This window comes from Hipposideros armiger, unplaced genomic scaffold, assembly GCF_001890085.2.
Source record: "Hipposideros armiger isolate ML-2016 unplaced genomic scaffold, ASM189008v1 scaffold_436, whole genome shotgun sequence".
Taxonomy (NCBI): Eukaryota; Metazoa; Chordata; class Mammalia; order Chiroptera; family Hipposideridae; genus Hipposideros; species Hipposideros armiger.
In genome coordinates, this window is record NW_017731786.1 from 1,396,321 (window position 1) to 1,417,037 (window position 20,717).

At 43.5% G+C, this 20,717-nt stretch overlaps 1 long non-coding RNA gene across 1 annotated transcript in view; it reads right to left on the bottom strand.

Annotated features, from left to right (window-relative positions):
* LOC109394773 (uncharacterized) overlaps nt 1-7,309 on the bottom strand; it is a 280,777-nt gene extending 273,468 nt beyond the window's left edge. The window contains exon 1 of the long non-coding RNA XR_002126508.1: nt 7,000-7,309. This is a non-coding gene — a long non-coding RNA (uncharacterized LOC109394773). The remainder of the gene's footprint in view (nt 1-6,999) is intronic.
* Between the last annotated feature and the right edge of the window lie 13,408 nt (nt 7,310-20,717).

Consider the following 20,717-nt stretch of genomic DNA (forward strand, 5'->3'; position numbering starts at 1 on the left):
CCCGTCATGAAGGCTCACAATTCATTAGCCCTTTTTCTTTTTTTTCTTACAGTGCTTATTCTCGAATCACTCATCCTTTCCTTGAATTTCAAAGCTATGCCTAATTTGGCTGAATTCTCCCTTTTCAGTTTTGCCTGAGACCCCTGTCCATCCTCCGTAGTGATTCTCTTCACATCTCAATGCTTCTGCCCCTCACTTCCTCTAACCTGCATGACATTTAGCACTAGTGACCCCTTATCTTTCTTGCTAGGGGACTTTTTCCTGCTGATATACACAGTCCTGCCTCCAGTCCCTGGAGCCCAAAGTTGTCTGTACTCTGGGACGCTATCCCTGACATCAGACTCGACCACCTTGGGCCCCTAACTCAGGAGGAAGCAATCAGTTGCTGGCTGGTGGCCAGTGATGTGTAGGGTTCTGCCCGCCAGAGAGGAGCTTTGTCAACGGGGAGTTGAAACTGCCATTTGGGTGGGGCCCCAGGCAAGATAAAGAATTAGCGGCCTGCCCTCCAAGGGAAAAGAGCTGGAGCAGGCATTCTTGAGGACCTACGAGTATATATAAATAGGCCTCTGAGGGTCCTCTGGTCCTGAAGCCTTTCATTCCTCAGTTTCCATTCATGCAACATTTGGGTGACTTCCCTTTCCTACCTGGAATTTGCAAAATTACTTTCTCCTTCTGTTAAAACTTTACTTTTTGTTGTTGTTGTTGACTTGTCAATGAAAGGACCTTGTCAATAAAAGGACCTTGATAGGATCCTTTCTTTTTCTTGTCCCATCCAACACTCATCCACCTGTCGACCCACCTCCCCGTGAAGCCATGTCTAAGCTCTGTCTACTATTCTCCAACAAGTACCTGTAATCCTCAGTTAGACAGCAATCGCCCCAAAATCAGAGGCAATTTTCCATCAACTTGAATCTACTCGAATGTTAGCAGAACCACCTCCCTCCATCTTATCCTTTCCTTCGATCCTCAGAATAAGAGAAGACAACCGTGGGGATGACACACACCTAGGAACATTTTTACGCAGGATCACAGAACTTACTAGGTGGACAGGCTATAGTGATAAATACACTTACCCTTTCAATGTATGTACATTATGGAAGTGCCGAGCGGTCAGTCAGCTAATAAGATTCAGCAGGAGCTGCCACACCTGGGAGGTCGGGGGTAATCCAAATACGGAAAATCCGGGCAGAATGTTTTATTCTTTATACTTTGTAATGAAAGGTACAAAACTACCCATCTTTCCACAGACAGAGGACTGACTAGGCCATAGTGAAATACACCAACAGGGCTTCTATTCTCTAAATTACTAAGGCTCCGGCCAGGCCACATTTTTTTTTTTCTTTAAAAAAAAAATAGTATTGCCTTTTTAGAGCTGGTTTATTTTTACAGCAATAGAACTCCTGGAACAGTCAACAGGAAGTGAATGTTTGAAGCTTTCCAGGTGAAAGGGGTTATTTAACAGTGTTATCAGAACAAGCCAGCTGCAAACACATACGGTATCAGAAAACCACAAACCTTTACGGCCGGGCTCAGTTATTCAATAGGCCACCCTGCTGTCGGGGGGATAGGGGGTCTTTATAAACTTAGCATCACACCACCCTGGTCTGTCCAGTCCCCTCTGCCATCCTGCTGCACAGAGGAACCATTTAAGGAGTAAAAGTTATTCCTGCCACTTTCCGAGTGCAAGGGAAAGGATGTTTCCCTAAGAGTGGATAAGTTATTCATACGAAATGATGCAGCAAGTTAGTGGCAGAGCAGAGGATTGCAAGCCGTGATTTTAACCTGTGACGCTGGCATCACTCATCTCTCCTCTCCAAGAAACAAAACCTTGATCGATCTTGTGCACAGTATTTATAAAAACTAAGCAAGAGGGACTTCACAGTAAATTATCTGCCCCATAACTGTTACCTTTGGGGCACTCAAGTGTATCAAAGGCCCTGAGAAGGTCTGCAATGGACATGCTTGCTTTCGCTACGTAACTCAGGTTTTCTAAATTCATCCGACTTTTAGAACCCCATTTCGTGTCACATGAGACAAGATTCTATCGCCAGGGACTGGGACACATTTTGATGCATGCATGCCAAATACCGCCTTGGTGAGCAGAGACGGAAAACCCCGTGTGGTCACAAACGAAGTCCTATTTTCCTTTATGGAGATATACAAGGGCAGAGCAGCTGTCGGGGACCCTAACCACCTGGAACCCCCTCAGAGCTCAGCTGTGCTCCTTCTCCCAGGCCTCATTCTCTCAGGTTGATTCTGCGGTGCTGCCCGCTGCAGCCACGCAGAAAAGGAATTGAAAGCTCGCTTCTTCCAGTGTGGTTACAGTAGGGGCAGCCTGGCTCCTGCATCTAGCACACACTGAGATGTGACAGACCCTTGCTTAACATGGCTTTGACACCTCCGTTTTCTCAGACAGTGATTTAAAGGAAGCCTTACTTGGAGGGGTGTTGTGACAACTAAAAATAATGTGTTTGAAGCACCTGGAGTAAGTCACCGTTATTGCTGGCCTCATTTCACAAATTTGGCAAAAATGATGTTCCCTGTGTCTGGAAATCACAACTGTTTTTTTCTCTCCCCAGCAAAAGCCTGGTCCCCTGATCAGGCCTGGCTCCAATGTCACCTTCTCCATGAAACTTTGCAAGGCCCTGCTGCTACTCCACTCACCTTCCCACCTGCCCACCCAGCCCTGAGCAGAATCTCCTGTTTCCCCTTCCTACGCCACTAGCCACAGGGCATCCTCTTTTGCACGTGTCTGCCTTCTCCAGGAGACTACCAGCTCTTTGAAGACAATGCATGTGTCATCAACACAGTGTCTTCTACCCATAGTGCCCAGCACAGCCCAGGGCATATTAATTCCCAGTACTTAAAGGAGGAGACACAGAGGAAAGTGTAATAAATTATGATGCGTTACCAGACATGACCAATGAGTGATCCCAAGTGATGGTGTCAAATGGGTGACACAGTTCAGTTACCAAAGCTTCAAGGATACCCATCAACACGCCTAGTGGCCACATACAAATAGTATAGGCATGCTCACACTTCCTCCCCATGGAGACAGGTTCCAACTTGACATCAAGAGGAAAAAACAGGTGTAGTATCAGCTGGCTCAACAATACGAGGAAGGGTATGAGCTGTGACTTTACAGGGACATGACCTTGAATTCCAGTGGTGTCACCTATCATCTTGGTGCCACTGGGAAAGCTACTCAAGCTAAGTTTCCCCTCTGTATAAAAAATTGCCATGAGTAGCGCCCACTCAAAACATTGTTGATGGGATTAAACAGGAGGAAATGTAAAAATGCACTAGGCAGAGTGTCACGTTCAGTGTAGGCATTCAATATATTTCATCTATCAATAAATGATCATTATCTCCCCCACTAGACTGAGCTCTTCAAGGTCAGCGACCTCCCCACAGGAATCTGCGTTGTCACTGCCCCGCGCGGCACCGAGCGCAGGCCAGCCACTCCATCAATACTCACTGCACAATTACGTGAACCAGTGATAAGCATCAAGGGCCAGATGAAGCAGGAAAAACATCGAGTCACCCATCACCCGTACTTAGGAAAATTCTAGCAGCCGTGCCTGTGAGGTAGGGCGCCTCCGCTACTGTTCATGGAGCCAGGCGGTGGGCTGAGCCATGTGCAGTTTTGAAAAAGGAGCCCACGTATGCCAAGCATTTTTACACATTTTTAAAGAACTTACTCTTATCTGACAAAACAAGACACTCGGAAAAGATCCAGAGAGGCAAGTATGAAGACAAAAAGCAAGTATATATGAAATGCTTTATAAAAGGAAATACATACTTAGGTATAAATATGTGTATATACATATTCACATAGAAGACATCTCTACATTTAAGAGTTAAAAATAGAACGTATTAGTAGCAGTAAAAGGTATACTAGGAAGGTGAGAAGGGCATTAGATATCTATATAATATATATTTTCCTAATGATTTTCAATGTATATGTGCATTTTCCTTTTAAATCTGCCCACTCACCACTAATGTTTTTTTTATTTTTTGGTACATTGTGTGTGAGAAACAGCTTTAATATAATTATAAGCCAAGGAACAGTGTCCTTATTTCATCATGGAATGTGATAACTATAGACTTATCAAAGCATGAGCTCAAAAGAAAATGGAAAAAGCATCCTTAGCCTGGGAGGGGGGAACCGTAGTTTCTCTTATGTTGCCTTAGGTTTTTTTTCTCAACCATTCTAGCGTGGATTCCTCATCAGCTCACTCAGGGAACAACGACAGAAACGGGAGGGGAATCTTGCTCTTGAGCCTTTTTTGTTGGTCTACAGGGGATCAATCTAAGAACACCAGGAAGTCGAAGCAGCAGCCATTGGGAAGATGCTCACTGTCAAGCCCCACCATGGAGCGCGCCAGTGTTGTCTCTGCCCCATTTTTTTTTCTGAGGTGACCACAGTTGTCCTATTTGCTATAGGGAAGCAAAAACACTGAAGGTGACATTGACTCTACACTGGGGAAGTGGCTGGCTATGGCTCTGGGCAGTTGAGAGAGCTAGCATCTCAAAGTGGGGGCAGCGTCTGCAAACCACTGGCACCCATTTTTACAGTTTCCCTTCCATCGCTCAGCCCCCAGCCCTTGTTGATCTGAGACATGACCCACAGTCTTCTCTACTCGCTGACATCATCTTACTCATCACCTCCTTTCCACAGGTCCTACTTTCTGCAGCTTTTCTGCCTGCAGATCTTCCTTGTCACGTCTCGCCACAAACTGCATCAAAACCCATCAGGCCACGCTTCCCCTACAACTTGAATTATGATTTAATTACCACTCTAGACATCTTTCTTATTGGAGAACCGTGCTCATGGTCACATTACATCAGAAATATATACTTTAGAGTCCCACAGGCCTACTTTTCAATCCTGACTATTCTTCCAGATAGCTGTGTGGCCTTGAGCACGTTTCATAACCTCTGAGAATCTGTTTCTTAGGTCAACAATGAATACAGCTGCCTGTGCATCCCAAGGTTGCTTATAGCTCGAGCATTTGCAAAAAGAAAAAAATATGTATACAGTAAAAGCTTGAATTGCGAGTAACTTGGTTTGCGAGTGTTCCGCAAGATGAGCAAACATTTCTAATACATTTTAACGTGGTAAACGAGCGATGTCTTGCAATACGAGTGGCTGGTTTCCAGAATGAATTATGCTCACAAACCAAGGTATTACTGTATATGCAAACTGCTTAGAGCAGTGGCCAGCACAAAAAATGGCTTCCATCAAGGTCACCTCCCTTCTTTCCATGACATCAGAAGGGATAAAATCCAACTTATGGAAGTGGTCACTGCAGCTGTCACAGACCTAGGAAGGTGGGAGGAGTTAAGTCACAGAATGGCGAGAAGGACCGCCCTTCCGTCACCAGTAAGCGTGTGAATGGTGAGTGCTCCAAATATAAGTGTCCCGTGCGGATGGTCTCTCCCCTTCCCCACTGAGGTCTCGTAGATATGGGGGGATAAACAGCCTTGCAATGAGACACCAATAAGCCAGGTCAACATACTGAGCATGCCAATTTCTGTGTGTGGGACCCTGGGAAAGACCTTTGACCTCTCCGAGCATCTGTTTCTTCATCTTTGGTAATGACACAGCCCTCTACAAGAGCATGAGCTCAGGTGGAATGATGTGTGTGCCCCACGCCTTCTATGTAGTCCGCAGTCAGTAGGTGTTCTATATCCAAAAAAAATCCGTGGTTTAAATGACAGTAGTTAATGCTGATATTGTCATTAGCATGTACCAGGCAGTATTCTAAGTAGTGAGTGAATTTCTCACCTAATGCTCACAGGAAAAAAACAAACAAACATGAGACATATACCATAATTTTCCTCTGGTAAGGTGGGAAAACTGACACAGACCCGTCACCTGACTTGTGTAAGGCAGACAGCTAATAAGCTAATACCCGGGAAAACCTGGAATCAAATTCTCAGCTCCTATCAGTCTAGCCTCAGAATCCGTTCTTAAGTAGTCCTCTATACTGCTTCCAAAATTCAGAAAAATGAGCCCCTTGACATATACCCTGTATTTGAGAATTTAATTTTCAAAAGAATACTACCTTTCTTAATCTCTATAATATTTCGCATCAATCATGGCTCTTAAAGTGCAAGGAACTGAAACCAAATCTGCCTGACTTCGGAGTACATAGAAAAAAACACTGGGGAGCTGATGGCGTGAACGGGAACGCTGGAGCCCCAGGGTCAGAAGTGGGATGTTGACAATGGCCCCCCACACACTGAAAGGCACTTGTAACATCACCTCACAGGAAATTCCCACCTCCAGCTGTGATGGAATGGCTTGCATCAGACCAACCTCTTACTGGGAATAACTCTAAACCTGAATCAATTAATCAATCTCTCTCTCTCTCTCTCTCTCTCTCTCTCTCTCTCTCTCTCTCTCTCACACACACACACACACACACACACACACACACACACACTATCATCTATGTGAAAGAAAAAAAAAACTACATTAAATGCATAGACTCTGGAACCCCACTGCCTGCATCCAAACCTGACCACCGTTTACAGGCTGCACGGTCTTGGACAAGGCAATGAACCCAGCTGTGCCTCAGCAGTTGCATCTGTAAAATGGGGATAATAATACCTGCCCATTAAGACTGTTACACAAAACTTCCTCTTCATCTTCATGTGATAACCAGGCAAAGCAGAGCGGCTGCCAAGACATGCCCTTGAGTAAATGTGGATGGGAGAATGGGCTGGAAGCAAGATGGGAATGAATGGGCTGGGGTTTTTCCTTATTCAAGCCCAATGGCTAAACTAGAGATCTGGGGCACATTTCTAAGAGTCCCAGATCTCTGGTGTCCAAACCACCTGCCTCACCCACAAGCAACTCTGACTTCAAAGGCATCCAGAAAATCTCAGGCTACTTCCGGATGCCTCAGGCTAATGACTTACCCTGCGACTCGAAAGTCAGCTGGGCTAGAGGGGGAATTCTTACGTGAAAACGATACCTTCCTCTCCTACCTCTTTGCTTCTTCCTCACTTTCACGTCTCATCTGCCAGCTTTCCAGAAGGGGAAAAGAAAAACCAACAAGAATGTCTTTCTGTTAGCCCTGCAGGATCGGATAGGACCCCAGAAGGGCAAAGCTGAAGACTCGGCTGCTTAGCAAAACACCCCGAGCTGTCGGCGGCTAAAATCTCACTGCAGAATATATACTGCTGGTGATAATGGGAGAGGCAGAAAGATCACAGCATGATTTGGGGATCCCTGGTGGCATGTGCTGCTCACAGCCACGGAGGGGAAGTCGCCAGCATTAGGATCTGAGAAGCCTGGATGTGGGTGTCAGAGTGACAGAATCAGACAGCACCCCAATCTCCCCCCACCTCACCCGTGAGCTATTCCAGGAAAAGCCTTGTAGGCACCTGAGTTCTTTTTCTAGGTCAGCCAGGGCAGGAAAGAAAGGCTCAGCCGAGCTTAGTATTAATCCAGAAAGGGCACAAACCTAATTCCATAATTTCGGGCGCATAATCACATTTTTTTCTCTTTTTGACCCCTATTTTGTTTATATACAAGTGCAAATCTGAGAATTTTTGCTTTTACAGGGAATTAGAAATTACACACTCTTAAATTTGCACTATATTTATCCCCATGTATTCTTACTTAATCCTTACCAAATCTATTATTGCCAGATGGCAAATTATAAAATAAAAATAAAAAAAAAGTGAGCGGAAACATGGCCAAGGCCCCCAGATGGGCACATCTGAACTACTCTGCAGTTCAAATCTAGCATTAGTGGTGGATTGTTTGAAATTCGCCATTGCCTTCTTTATCTGCTTGGCATATTGTAGTGACCAACTCAGACCAGAGAGAGCTCAGCTCTCAAAGAACTGCCAGAGCTTGGTTCTGGGCCTATGAGACCCTGTTGAAGGGAAAGTCAAATGTGAGTAGATCGTAAACACTAAAATCTGTACAGTTTTACTGCATTTGTTTATTTCAGCCACAACTATTAATGGTGCTCCTACTTCGTGCTAAGGGTTGTACTAAGCTTTGTGGCTACCTCAGAAAACAAAACACGCATAATCTGCATGGAGCTTACATCCCATGACTGCATGAGTCCACTTCTCAATGCAAACTGAATCTGAATGGGTAGGTTAGAGTCCTCTGGAAAATGGGTGGAATGTATCCATTTTTATCTTCATTTTCACACAGTGAACCCAAAGGCTACAGCAAGCCCAAAGAAGCACGGAACTGGACCCAGTCTACTATCCCAGGCACAAATTAAATGGGTGCAAAAACAGTAATTCAGATAAATATCTTAATGCAATATTACAAAAATTAATGCACAAAATTCATAATGACCATAGTGTCGAAATTTTAAATAAAAGTGAGGTTTTCTTCTTTAGCTTCATGCTTCAATATGGCTCCGCAGAGCTGTGAAAAGGGACAAGGCAGCTGAGAAGAGGTAAGAAGCCAGGAGGTAGGCTCTGCTAGTGCTAGTGGTGCCACCTGTCCGGCTGAGGCCCCTGGAGGTACCTTCCTACCCTAACCCTTGGCGGTTGTAGAGAAGCTGCCCATCAGAACCAAGTTGACTTTTGCAAACAGAATTGCCCTAGGCATTCAGCAACTCTTGCAAATGGAGAGGAACTAATTGTGTCAACTCCAGTTTGAGTATCGTTAAACTATATCACAGGATAGAATGAAAACAACTCTATATATAGAGGGTGCCAAAAAAAATGTACACACATTTTAAGAAAGGAAAACTGTATTAAAATTGTAATACTCAATACATATCGATAACAAAAGATGACTACAAGTCACGTTTGACTTCTGCAATGACAAGAGGTGCTCAGAGTGGTTCCCATCACCATCCAGACACTTCTGATGACAGCGAACCACTGCTTGAGCAACGTTGACCAAAGTGTCCACTTGTATACATTTTTTTGGCACCCCAGGTGTAGCAGGAAGCCAAAGATCCCACAATCCCCAGCAACATTTATTTCCTGTGTAGTTACACAGGAAACTGTAGTACAGTTATTTTTCTGGGCCTCACTCTATCCCATCTGTAAAATAGGCACACGTTCTGCATCTCGGTGACTCTGTCAGACCCTGACACATGTGCCCAGCTGAGGTTTCCCAGCAAGGAGATGCCGTGATAGAATGCTGTTGGAACCAAGAACGCAATGCATTTTGTCCAGGTTCAGTGCATATTTTTGAGGTCAAGTCTAAACAAAATCTCCCAGTACTTAATTTGCTTATAGGGAAGCTGAGGAACTGGCTTATTGCAAAAGCTGTGCTTCTTTCTGGGTGCAGAGCAAGTCTGGGCAGAAGCTAAGTACATTCTGAGATGGTTTTATCCTAAGTTGCACCTGTTCTGATGTGACCCTCGGAAACTCACAGGATAACTTTGGGCAAGTCACTGAACCTCTCTGGACCTCAGCTCTTTCATTTATAAAATAAGAGGGTAGACTTGACCTGTGGGGCCCTTGCAGCTTAACATCTCAGGATTCTGAGAGTCTATCAATTGTCCCTGAGTGTCCTTACATTGGGAAATCAGAATCAAGCTCTCGCCCCATGGGGGGGAAAAATCCCACCATGATTAGACAAACTCTATTTTCTTTTCCAATTTCAGTTGCACTAATCTCTGATGCTCTTTGTTTACACTTTAGTTCCCTGAGATAATGAGTCTAAAAACAATTAGTTGATTTGTCATGGGACATGCAAACAAGGCCCTTGGGGAAATACTATCCCCATGTTTTTCTCTCATCCCGTCAAGCCCTCTTTCTCTTTAATTGATGGCGTATTTTCACAGCCATAGACATGAGAATTAAAATGAAATTTAAAACATCTTTTTTTAAGTGATATCTCCTTCCCAAGGCACCTCTGTCTCGCTTGACACCTCAGCTGGCACTTCTCAGTTCAACACACTGCACCAGCCTCCGGGCCACCAGAGTCTTCCTATGTCTTAATTTCAGTGTTGCCTTTGTGGTATGGAAGGTCCCCAAATACGGCAGAATGCCTCACACCTTTCCAGGTTTTTCCCTCAGTGAACATTTGAACAGCAGAGTCACGCTTCCCCTGAGGCCACTGTTTCATCCATTTTGCACCTTCTGCCTTAGCGTCCTTCTCACTAGAGTCCCCATCATTTCCAGCCCATCCTGACTCACTCCCTTCCTTCTTTTCGATGCAACACCACCTCGAAGCGAGGTCTGCATTTTCGCATCCTTTTTCTCCAAGTACATGCTTACTTGTGCCGAGGTCAGAGGGTAGAAGCACCCCCATGTGCATCTGACTGATGAGAAAAGCTGGTGTTGCCCTGTCACAAGCTAACTGCCACCACCCATGGCTCATGTAGTAAGTCATACCCATCAATTCTGAGTGCCCATTATTGTGCCAAGCACTATATACACACGTTACCTTGTATAACTCTAAGCTAAAGCTTCACGCATTGCTCGGAACTGCTCTCTTGGCACAGGCAGAGAAACTAATCATCACCGAAGTGTATTCACGTGCCCGTCTCCAGCTACCCCACACTGGGGACTCAGCTCTGATGATCAGTCCTGGCTTTCTTGTTGCTGCAGCTCAATGCCTTTCCCAAATCTTGCATCTGGCACAGACCCACAGATGAGAAAATCACAGACCTAGTCCCAGCCCTTTCCAGTCTCGCCTTGGGGCCTTGACTCCCTCTCACTTATTGATGGACAGGCTGTTTTTTTACTGTGGACAGCAGAAGTTGATAAGCATGGCCTGTCACTCAGTGCATTATTCATGGGATCTAATTGGTCAGTGTGTTTCTAAATCTATTAGGTTGTCGGAAAAGTCACGACGCATTTTCCCCACGTTTTTTGTTGCAAAAATGTGTCATGACTTTTCCAACAACCCAATACAAAGCACAGTATATGCTTAGGCCCGTACTGTCATACGCCATTACAGTGTTGCTGAATGATTCCTCCTATTTCTCTGCTCCTTGGTGCAGGCTGAATGAAACGCATCCAATGGTTTTTGAGTCCGTGCTCTATGCCAGTCACTGAGCTTGGTGATGGGACCTCACGAGTGAATTAGACATGGGTCAGCCCTTCAAGTTCAAGCGCACTGTTCTCCAACCACAGTGTGCAAGATTCAAGGGTATGTGTTTGTGTGTGTGTGTGTGTGTGTGTGTGTGTGTGTGTGTGTGTCTTTGTTCTTAGGGCTGATTCATGCAAATGACAGAACACGTGCTTGCGATGTATGCCTACAGGTGGCACCAGAACAGGTCTCCACATGTCACCTTGGTCATTGACTTACTGGTCACTCATACCACCCTACGCCCTGCCAGGAAGGGGGGAACACACACTTTACAGACAAACACACATGCAGATACACACACTGGAAGGTAACACACACCAATGGCTGTGGTGACCTAGAGGTTCACCCTATGCCTTTGTTTCTTAATACAACACTGGTGAAGGAGGCGGCCATAACTCTTAGCCTGGGCCTCATGTCATCTGATACTCTCATGCGTCTTGGATTTTACCCAGGCTGCTTCCTCTGCTAAACTGACCTCTCAGCAATTGCTTACTTAGACTTAAACCATTCCTTCCTCTAAGAAACTGTCCCTGACCTGTCTCACAGATCTCCACCACTCCACAAGTATTACTGTATGGTTTTGTGTGTGTGTGTGTTCCTGTAACACCTTATATATGTTCTGTGCATATCTCGGCTCCTTGAATGAAATTATTTATTTGGTTTCTCCTTTATCCTGTCATATCATGGCTGTTTAAAAGAAACGCAATAATAGCTACTGTTCATTCATTCATTGATTCAACCCACATTTAACTGTTAGCGCTATTGACTGACTATCTTTCAAGGATACTGCCTCCTGTGCAGCACTCTTAAATAATGGCATTTCTCTCTCCCTCTCCCTCTCCCTCTCCCTCNAAAGCCAGTAAGTGGCGGTGCCAATATTTGACCTCAAATCTGTCTGCCTCTTAAGCTCTCTGCCTCTGGCTTTTTCTGCCTTTCCAGCTATCCTAAAGAACTGCTGTTTCTGTCTAGATCTTCAACCCCAGTGCCCATTGTCTATTGCCACTTGACTATTTACTCATAAACCTATCTGAAACTAATCTGTATGCTTGTATGCTTAACACCGATAAGAAATATTGCCAGGCAGCTTTTAAAAAAAAACTCCAGTTGTATTGAATGTACTTGTTTCTTCTTCTATCCAGTCCAATAGAAATTTAATTTTAAAAAGTAATAAAATGTGTTTGACATGATTTATTTTCACAAATCTATGCTGTCTTGCACCAATTAAATTGCACTCTTCCAAATGTAATGCTGAACAGAGCCTTTCAAGGATCAGCTCAAATTATCCTCCTGTTGGAAATAATAGAACTACCTCGGTCCAAAGTCTTTCATTCTTTACTTTAAAAAAATAATGGGATGTTACTTTCAGTTTCAGAATCATTCATTATACCTTTTGATTCACGCCTAAAAATAGGTACAATAGTTGTTACTAAGCGAAACGATGGATTCTCTAATTAGGTGCATCCCACCCAGATATAATCCATCAAGACCAGATGTTTTTTCTAACTATGGCCTTTGCAAAGCACTGTAATGCATCTGCAGGGCTGGCTGCCTCGTGTTTTCTCTTTAAGTTGAACAAATATATCGCTTCCTGTAGGGAAGAGGAATACAATGGAAAGTGCCTGTACTCAACGTTTCTATTCACTAATACGTCTGCTATCTGTGCATCTTCTCCCCATTTTTCCCCCTTTGCCCCCATTCAAAGCCAGGCCAGGAATCTGGCTGTTTTACAACAGGGATGCAGACTGCTCATCTCTGCAGCAGAGAAAAGTTGGAGCAGCATGAGACATAGAAAGAGTATGGATGAAAGAGTAACAAGGTTCTCTACACAGTCCAATGGCCACCAAGAGCAATTAAGAGATTCTTTAGGGTTTTACTATGAGCCAGGCTCTGTGATGAGAGCTTTAAGTAGGAAAAGTATGGTTAAGAAAAGTAACTTCCGGTGGGAATACAAGGAGGAAGTGGATGGAAATGAGATTCCAACTCAGTTCTGCCCAGAATCCACATGGCTTCCATCACACCATGCTGTCTTCCTATGTGTGAAAGGGCTAGCTGCTCACGATCCCTTATCAGTATTACTGGTGAGCAAACATGAGACTGTGTTGGATAGTCTTTGTTTTTTGAGCACACATGAGTAATATCAGTATGCACTGAGTAATTTGACCTAACATTTGAATGTCTTTGGAGCACTGGACTCAGCCATTAAAAACAAAAAAACAAAAACAAAAACAAAACACTAAAGAAGACGAATAGGGTATATTCTTATCCAATACCATTTCACTTTTTACAAAGCCTCAGTCCTAGTAAATGATTAGTAACTATTTCTTGGTTAATAGATTTGTTGGTTGGCTTGTTAGATATTTGAACCATGCATTTAAAAACTTCCTTTCTCTCTTTTTTTAATTCCTCATAAACATAGGACAACTATAAAGGAATACACAACCAAATAGTAAAAAAAGTAATACACTGCAAAACACACACACACACGGGAAGAGTTTCAAGCAAGGTGATTAATATAGATTGACATAAGAAAAAATTTATACAGGTAGTTGGACTGAGTTTAGCCTCAGATGATGAGAAGTTGTGTGTGTAGATGAGAGAAGATACTGCCAACTGATAAAGTGATAGTCATTTTCACAGCACTGCTGAGAAAACATAACTTACTGTATACCTGTATTCGTTTTTCCATTCGTTGGTGGGAGTGGGTATTTGTTCCCTATTATGGTGTTGTGCACAGATTCCAGGGTGATGTGGTGTTGGCAGTAAAAAGATGGAGCTGGGGGAGGAGGAAAAGGAAGCCCCATATATTGGATACCTACTGTGTGAAGTGCCCTGGGCTCTAGCAGAGAGCTAGCCATAGCTAGCAAGATGGACAGATGGAGATATTTAAAGCTCAGGGACAGAGAATTGAGTTAACCATGTTCCTTGTTCATGGCCATTATCATCACTGGTGCAGAGACGGTCCCTCTCTTTTCTGTCTACTCATTTATCCCCTTGACTACATTTTCCACTTTTACCACTTTTTTCTCTCCATAGGAGAATATGTGATTTTACAGATCAAATCTCTGAGGTTAAGAAAAGCCAATTACATGAAGTAGGCTTTTCTAATATCCCACAACAAATTAGTGCAAATGCCTGGACTGGAATCGGGACTAGCTGAAATGCATATTCCAGTGGATAGGCTTATTTTGTGAAATCCTCAAAGACAGACTAGAATAAAGCATGCCAGGAAAATTTGGAACAAACAATGTGATGTGTTTATCTCACGAAGAGAAAAGTACAGTGCTGGAATGCCAGGTAGGGAGGCAGCAAGCATGTTGAAGTCCCAAGACCCTTTATTGTAGAACAAATCATGAGCCGTAAGTAATTGTAGTTAATAGTATGTTACAGCCATTTTTACAGCACAGACGTAACACTTTCCTGAGGAGGGTGTTCTCTAGATGAGCACAAGATGGAGGGCGAGGGTGAGCGATGGTTACCAAAAGTAAGGACTATCNCTCTCCCTCTCCCTCTCCCTCTCCCTCCACCACTGATCCTGAAATCTCCTCCTTGCTCATTATCACCTCCAGTCGCTGTTCTTTCTCCCTCCCTGAACTCCTCCCCACCCCCCAGATCTTTTGATGTCTGTGTCGAAAGACTGTACTTTTGCTATTGACATCCTTCCTCTGTAAAGTCACCTCCACACTGTAGGTCACTTGCCCTCCTTGACTATTTCAGCACTGAATCAATCCCAAACTTGCTGTAATCCTTGAGGATTTTAATGTCCCTACGGATGAACCTTCCAGCATCCTGGCCCCTCCCTTAGTTCCTTGGTTGTCTGACCTCCCGTGGCCTTTGTCCTTGGTCCCATCTCTTCACTCCCAAGACATTTTTAATGCAATTATCTTACCCTTCCACAGTCCCCTTCTCAGGTATCTTTCAATCTTTCCAGCAGCCACCATCTATCTACAACCTTGACTCTAACAGTTCCCACCTCGGCCAGAACCTCCCCTCCGCTGGCCCTGTCACCTTTACACGTCCCTCATTTCTCTCGTGTCCTCCCTTCCCTTTTTGTCCAGCATGAACCCATCGTGATCCTCACCCCTGACATTCACTCTCCCCAACTTCAATGTCTTCCCTCCACTATGCTGGTCTGGCGAAAGCTACGGTTATAGGTAACTGTTGCCCCCTGCAGGCCTGCAAGGAGCAATGGATGCACAGCTGGGGAACCTGTCACAGATCACATTCATGACCACATGCTGCGAACGGGCCCTTGGGCAGGAACGTCAACCCCTCTCATAGGATGTGCAACATGCTACATGGAGGAGAGTGGGCACAGCCAGCCCTTTACGAAAGGAGGGTAGACTGAACTTTGGAACATTAACCCAATCTACAGTGGTGGCGCTAAAAATTAAAACAGCTTGACTCAAAATATCGTTTGCTGCTGGAGGTAACAGAAAGGGAACAAAGGAAGAGAAGGAATAAAAAACGGCTCCTTGGTTTAGAGCCTGATAATTGGGTAAAGACTAGTATTATTTACCTAGCTAAAAAAAAAAAAAACCAAAACACAACATAACTAAGAAGGAATAAACAGAAGGTTTGGAGGTGGACAAAAAGGTCTCTCTAACCATTGTTTCAGCTGAGTCAGTTATCCAAGGGAAGTTGTCACAGGTGGACTGGCCGTGTAAGTCTGGGTCTTCGGGGGGAGAAGTCAAGGCTAGAGATACTAATTTGATTGTAATCTGTATATATGTGTTATTTGAACATAATAGGATCTCTCAAGGATAAAGTATAGACGAGCAAAACTCGAGGGCTCGGGATCAAGCCCTCAGACACCCCAACATTTAGAAGGGAGATAAGAGAAGCTAGTGAAAATGCTAGATAAGAAAGCTGGAGAAGCAGTGATCAAAGCGGCTGGAACGTGGTGCCATGGAAACAGAGAACGCTAGTGTTTGCCAGACGTTTGGCAAACAGCATCCTACTTCTCCCACCTGATACATAGGTATTAGTATTTCTACCTGAAGGGGGAATATATCAAGAACTAGAAAGACTGATGAGAGCATCCAAGTTCACAGGAGTAATACATTTTAGCATTGGTAATCAAACTGAACTCTGCTGACTTCGAAATGTCTGTGCCTTCCACTACACCTTATTAGTTTTACTGACGATAGGAAGGAAGGAAGGAAGGAAGGAAGGAAGGAAGGAAGGAAGGAAGGAAGGAAGGAAGGAAGGAAGGAAGGAAGGGGAAGGGAAAGAGGGAGGGAGGGAAGGAGGGGAGAGAAGGATGGATTGACTAGATGAATGAATCTTAGTGGTCAGAGAAAAAAGATTCAGGATGGGTTCTGTTTTTACTGGGACATTTATCAAGCTCTAAGCATAGAAAGGAATGCAAAGATTTCGCTCATGAATTTCAAACACCATTATCAAAATGCTTTGCAATTTTCTTTTTTAGTTGGTGGATTTTCCCCACCCCATCTTTAGCACACATGCCTAAGCGGGGCTGATATTAATGATCTTAATGTATGTAAAGGGCTTAGAGGGTAGTAGAGAACTGGGCTCTATAGATCTGAAAATAAACAGTGTTTCCTACTAACTGCTGCTGACTTTCCCACACCACCGTTCTCTTATTTGGGGGAAGATGGCGCTGTACCACTTGAATGGGTCCTAATTTCTCTCTCACAGACTTGCAGTTTGGCTCACTGGTTATTACTCCTTCATTCTCAAATGCTTACAGATATTTTTTTCTCATTATATATTTGTTCTATCATGTACTAAAAATATCGATGTTACCTTTCCCAGCAAGTCATTTCTATTAACTTTTTTTTTTGTCGTTTTCATTCTTTGGAGAGAAAGGGAACACTACCGTTTATTTGTATTTCATTAGGCTGTTAGCCTAGAAGCCAAGTTCTATTTATTCTGAAATGCTTAGATTTAAGAGAGTTGGGGATAACGGTGATTTGNTAACAATAGAGAAACAAACTCCTAGACACAGAGAACAAACTGATGGCTGCCGGATGGGAGGGGGTTGGAGGGCTGGGTGAAAAAAGTGAAAAGGATTAAGAAGGACAAATTGCCAGTTATAAAAAATAGTCACGGGGATGTAAAGTACAGTACAGGGAATATAGTCAATAATATTGTAATAACTATGCATGGTATCAAGTGGGTACTAGACTTATCAGAGTGATCACTTTATAAGTTATATAAATGTCTAATCGCTATGTTGCATGCCTGAAACTAATATAATATTGTACATCAGTTGTAAATGAAAAGTAAATTAATTTCTTTTTTTTTTTTTTTAAAGAAAGTAGTGCCCATAGATGATGGTAGAGTGAGTTAAGGAGTTTATGGTAAAGGAGGAAGTGGAGTCCACTCTAATTTTGCAAAGGGGAGGAGGTGAAAATAAATGATGGTAAAAGATATAAACGCTCTTGTTTTTCTACTCATTCAGTATTTATTGAGCATCTACTATATATCTATTCAAGGGAGTGGATACACACCACTGAACAAAACAAAAAGATAAGCCCTGTCTTCCTAAAGCTCCATTCTGATGGATTTGATAAAAGTAAATATTTTTATTAATCTATGAGGGATAATTATATGTGTAAAACATATGGCTTGTTAGTTCCTTTTTTATTATATAGTTTTATATCCATCCTAGCTGATTTACTATAATTCAAATTTCAAAAAAACAAACAAAAAAAAACCCCACACAACTCACTTTACTCATTTCTATATGTCTTTCCAATATGCTTTGATATTTGAATTTGTTTTATATTAACTACGGATCGAAATACGAATGACTTTTTTGACCATTTGTTGTGGTAGATCAAAAAGAAAAGAAAACAAAAAAGCAAGGCATGAGAAGGAAAAGGAAATGGGGAGAATAGACTTGTGTTTTATCATTCTATCTTGTTCTCTTACTCTACTCTCTTCCCTCATGCCTTCTTTGAACCATTTATGAAACAGGTAAGTTGGAACCCTGGAGTCTAAGCCTCCTGATGTGTCATAATCTCATCATGGTTTACCCAGGATCCTGACAACATACAGTATTTCCCCATGTATAAGACGCTCCCATGTATAAGACGCTCCCATGTATAAGACGCTCCCATGTATAAGATGCNGAGGAAAGACACACATGCACATACATCGCATAATTTTGCTCTAACAAGGCCATGCTAAACTGGGGCAAACGCTAATTAGTTGGTAAACCCTCCACTCGTCTGTGTCTACTTTATAGCTCTTTCATGATTAATTTAATTCTACTGGATTTCTTTTAGTAGTTCCATGGTAACAAAAAAAAAAAATCTCTCTACTTTGTTCGCCTTGGCTTCTGTCTCTTGTTAGCGGGGCGAATGGGGGCTGATGAGTCACGTACCCTGAAGTAGAGGCGCTTTAGGCTTTCACCCCCCCCGTGTAAGATGCTGACCTGACACAGTGTGAAGAGTGCTAGAGCAAAGCTGTGTCTGCTCCCAGATCACTCTGCACCTAGCATCACCCTGTTCTGCTTTATTCATTTGTTTACTCAAAACATTCTTTAATTTGCCTACCACCATACTGGGAACTGAGGTTACCGATATATAACGCTCATCATTCCAGTAACCGTGCAGTCCAGACCAAGCGTGGGGGTACGTTTCAAGAAATGCAACTGAATAGCCATGATTGAGTGAACAAGCAACCTCACCTATGCGTGCACATATTTTAGAAATTAAGAAGGATGCTTTCATAATCCATTGCAATGCTTCATTACAGGCACTTTCCTCCCACTGCAAGGCTCCCCTCCACTCCACCCCCCACAGAAACTCTCTATGAACACGCCACCTGAATTTTCTATCTTTGTCCTTCCCCAATCTCTTTCATAATTAATGATGCAGCTATACTTAGCCTTCCTTCTTCCTTAAGAGGAAGAAAAGGAGAAAGCAAAGGGCAAAACCACGATTCTGTGTAGCCCGGAGGGAAGAATGGCGTCCGGTCCTGTCCATGTAAATAGGATAAAGCCCCGACCTCCACAAGCTGATGCTGGTGGACAGACAGACACTTAAGCATGACGGCACATTCTGTATGATGGGCTGGAATACACACCGTTACTACATTGCAGGGCAGTATCTGTTAGAAACTGGTCATCTAATGAGTGCAAGCCTACAGAATAAAATAGGGCTGGAGAGGGCAGGAGGGCCCCATCCCACTGGGTCATTAGGGCTTCTGTTAAAAGGGCTCGGCTCCAACTCCAACCCCTGCTGCTGTCTTTAGTACCAGTCTTCACACTCTTGGCAATCCTTTCTACATCCCGGAAATAGACTTCCATCCTAATGAGTCCAGAGCTGGACCAGATACTTTGGTGGGTTTTAATCAGTGCCTTGCAAAGGCCAGGTACCCCAGGACTAATATTGGGTTGTCGGAAAAGTCATGACGTGTTTTTCTATGTTTTTCGTTGCAAAAATGCGTCATGACTTTACCGACAACCCAATAGAATGGCTCTCTGAACACAGGCTGACAGCACATTAGCTCTCACCATCACCACTGCATGCTGGGCCCAAAATGTAAATGTTCATTGTCTGAGGACAGACAGATCTTTTTTTCTCTGCCATATTAACTAATTAAGCACCGTTTACATTTTATTTAGCCTGGGCATTCTTTCTGCCCAAGTGCATCACGTAGCTACATTAAATTTCATATTCCACTTTGAAGACCATTTGCCTAATCTCTCGGAGTTTATCCTGTGAAATGCTTCTATCTCAGTTTCTTAACATTCCCTCTATTTTGATGTCACTGGTAAGTATAAAAAATGTGCACATCACCTCTGTAATCCCTCCTATTAAAAACAAGCAGACCAAGAAAGAAATGCAATACAGAGAAAATGACAATTCATGGCAGCCAAACTTAACAAACCTAGGCTGGGGCACTTATGTTTATTTATTTTGTTTTGTGTTTTTTAATCGTTTCTACCCTAAACCCATGAAAAAAAAGGGAATGGAGACACAGAGAATTTAAATGACTTTCTCATGGTTACTTAACATGCCTGTGGTAAAAATGTCAGTAGCTAGTATAATATAAAGATCACAGGCTTTGGAGTCAGGCAGGTCGGGGTTGCGGAGGGGAGAACCTGAGGTTACACACCACTGAGTTCTATATCCTCATAGAATTGACTTCTCTGAGTGTCAGTCTCCTCATTTGGAGGATAGAGAAAATAAGATCCACCTTGCAAAGGCTGTTAAGACACCAAATAAAAGCACCGAAAATGTAGCCCATATAAGGCATTTATGAGAGTTGCTATGATGATGATGATGGTGGTGGTGCTGATGGTGGTGGAGGTGGTGGTGGTGGTGGTGGTGATGGTGGTGGTGGTGGTGCTGATGGTGGTGGAGGTGGTGATGGTGGTAGTGATGGTGGTGGTGGTGATGGTAATACACTATTGATCCTGTCTTCTAAACCAGGTGTGGTCAACCTTTTTCTCTGAAGCCCCACAGAGTAAATATTTATATTTGCGAGCCACCAGGGCACACATTCTGCTACTATAGCAGGAAAACAGACATAGGTTGATATACAAATGAATGAGTACAGCCGTGTTTCTGGTTAGCTGTTCAAAGCAGGTGGCAGGCTGGGCTTGGCTGTTGGGCCACATTTTCTGGACTCCTTGTCTACGCTATCAGCTATTAACTCATTCAGCAAGTATTTATGTGGATGCCCACAACTGCAACTGGACTAA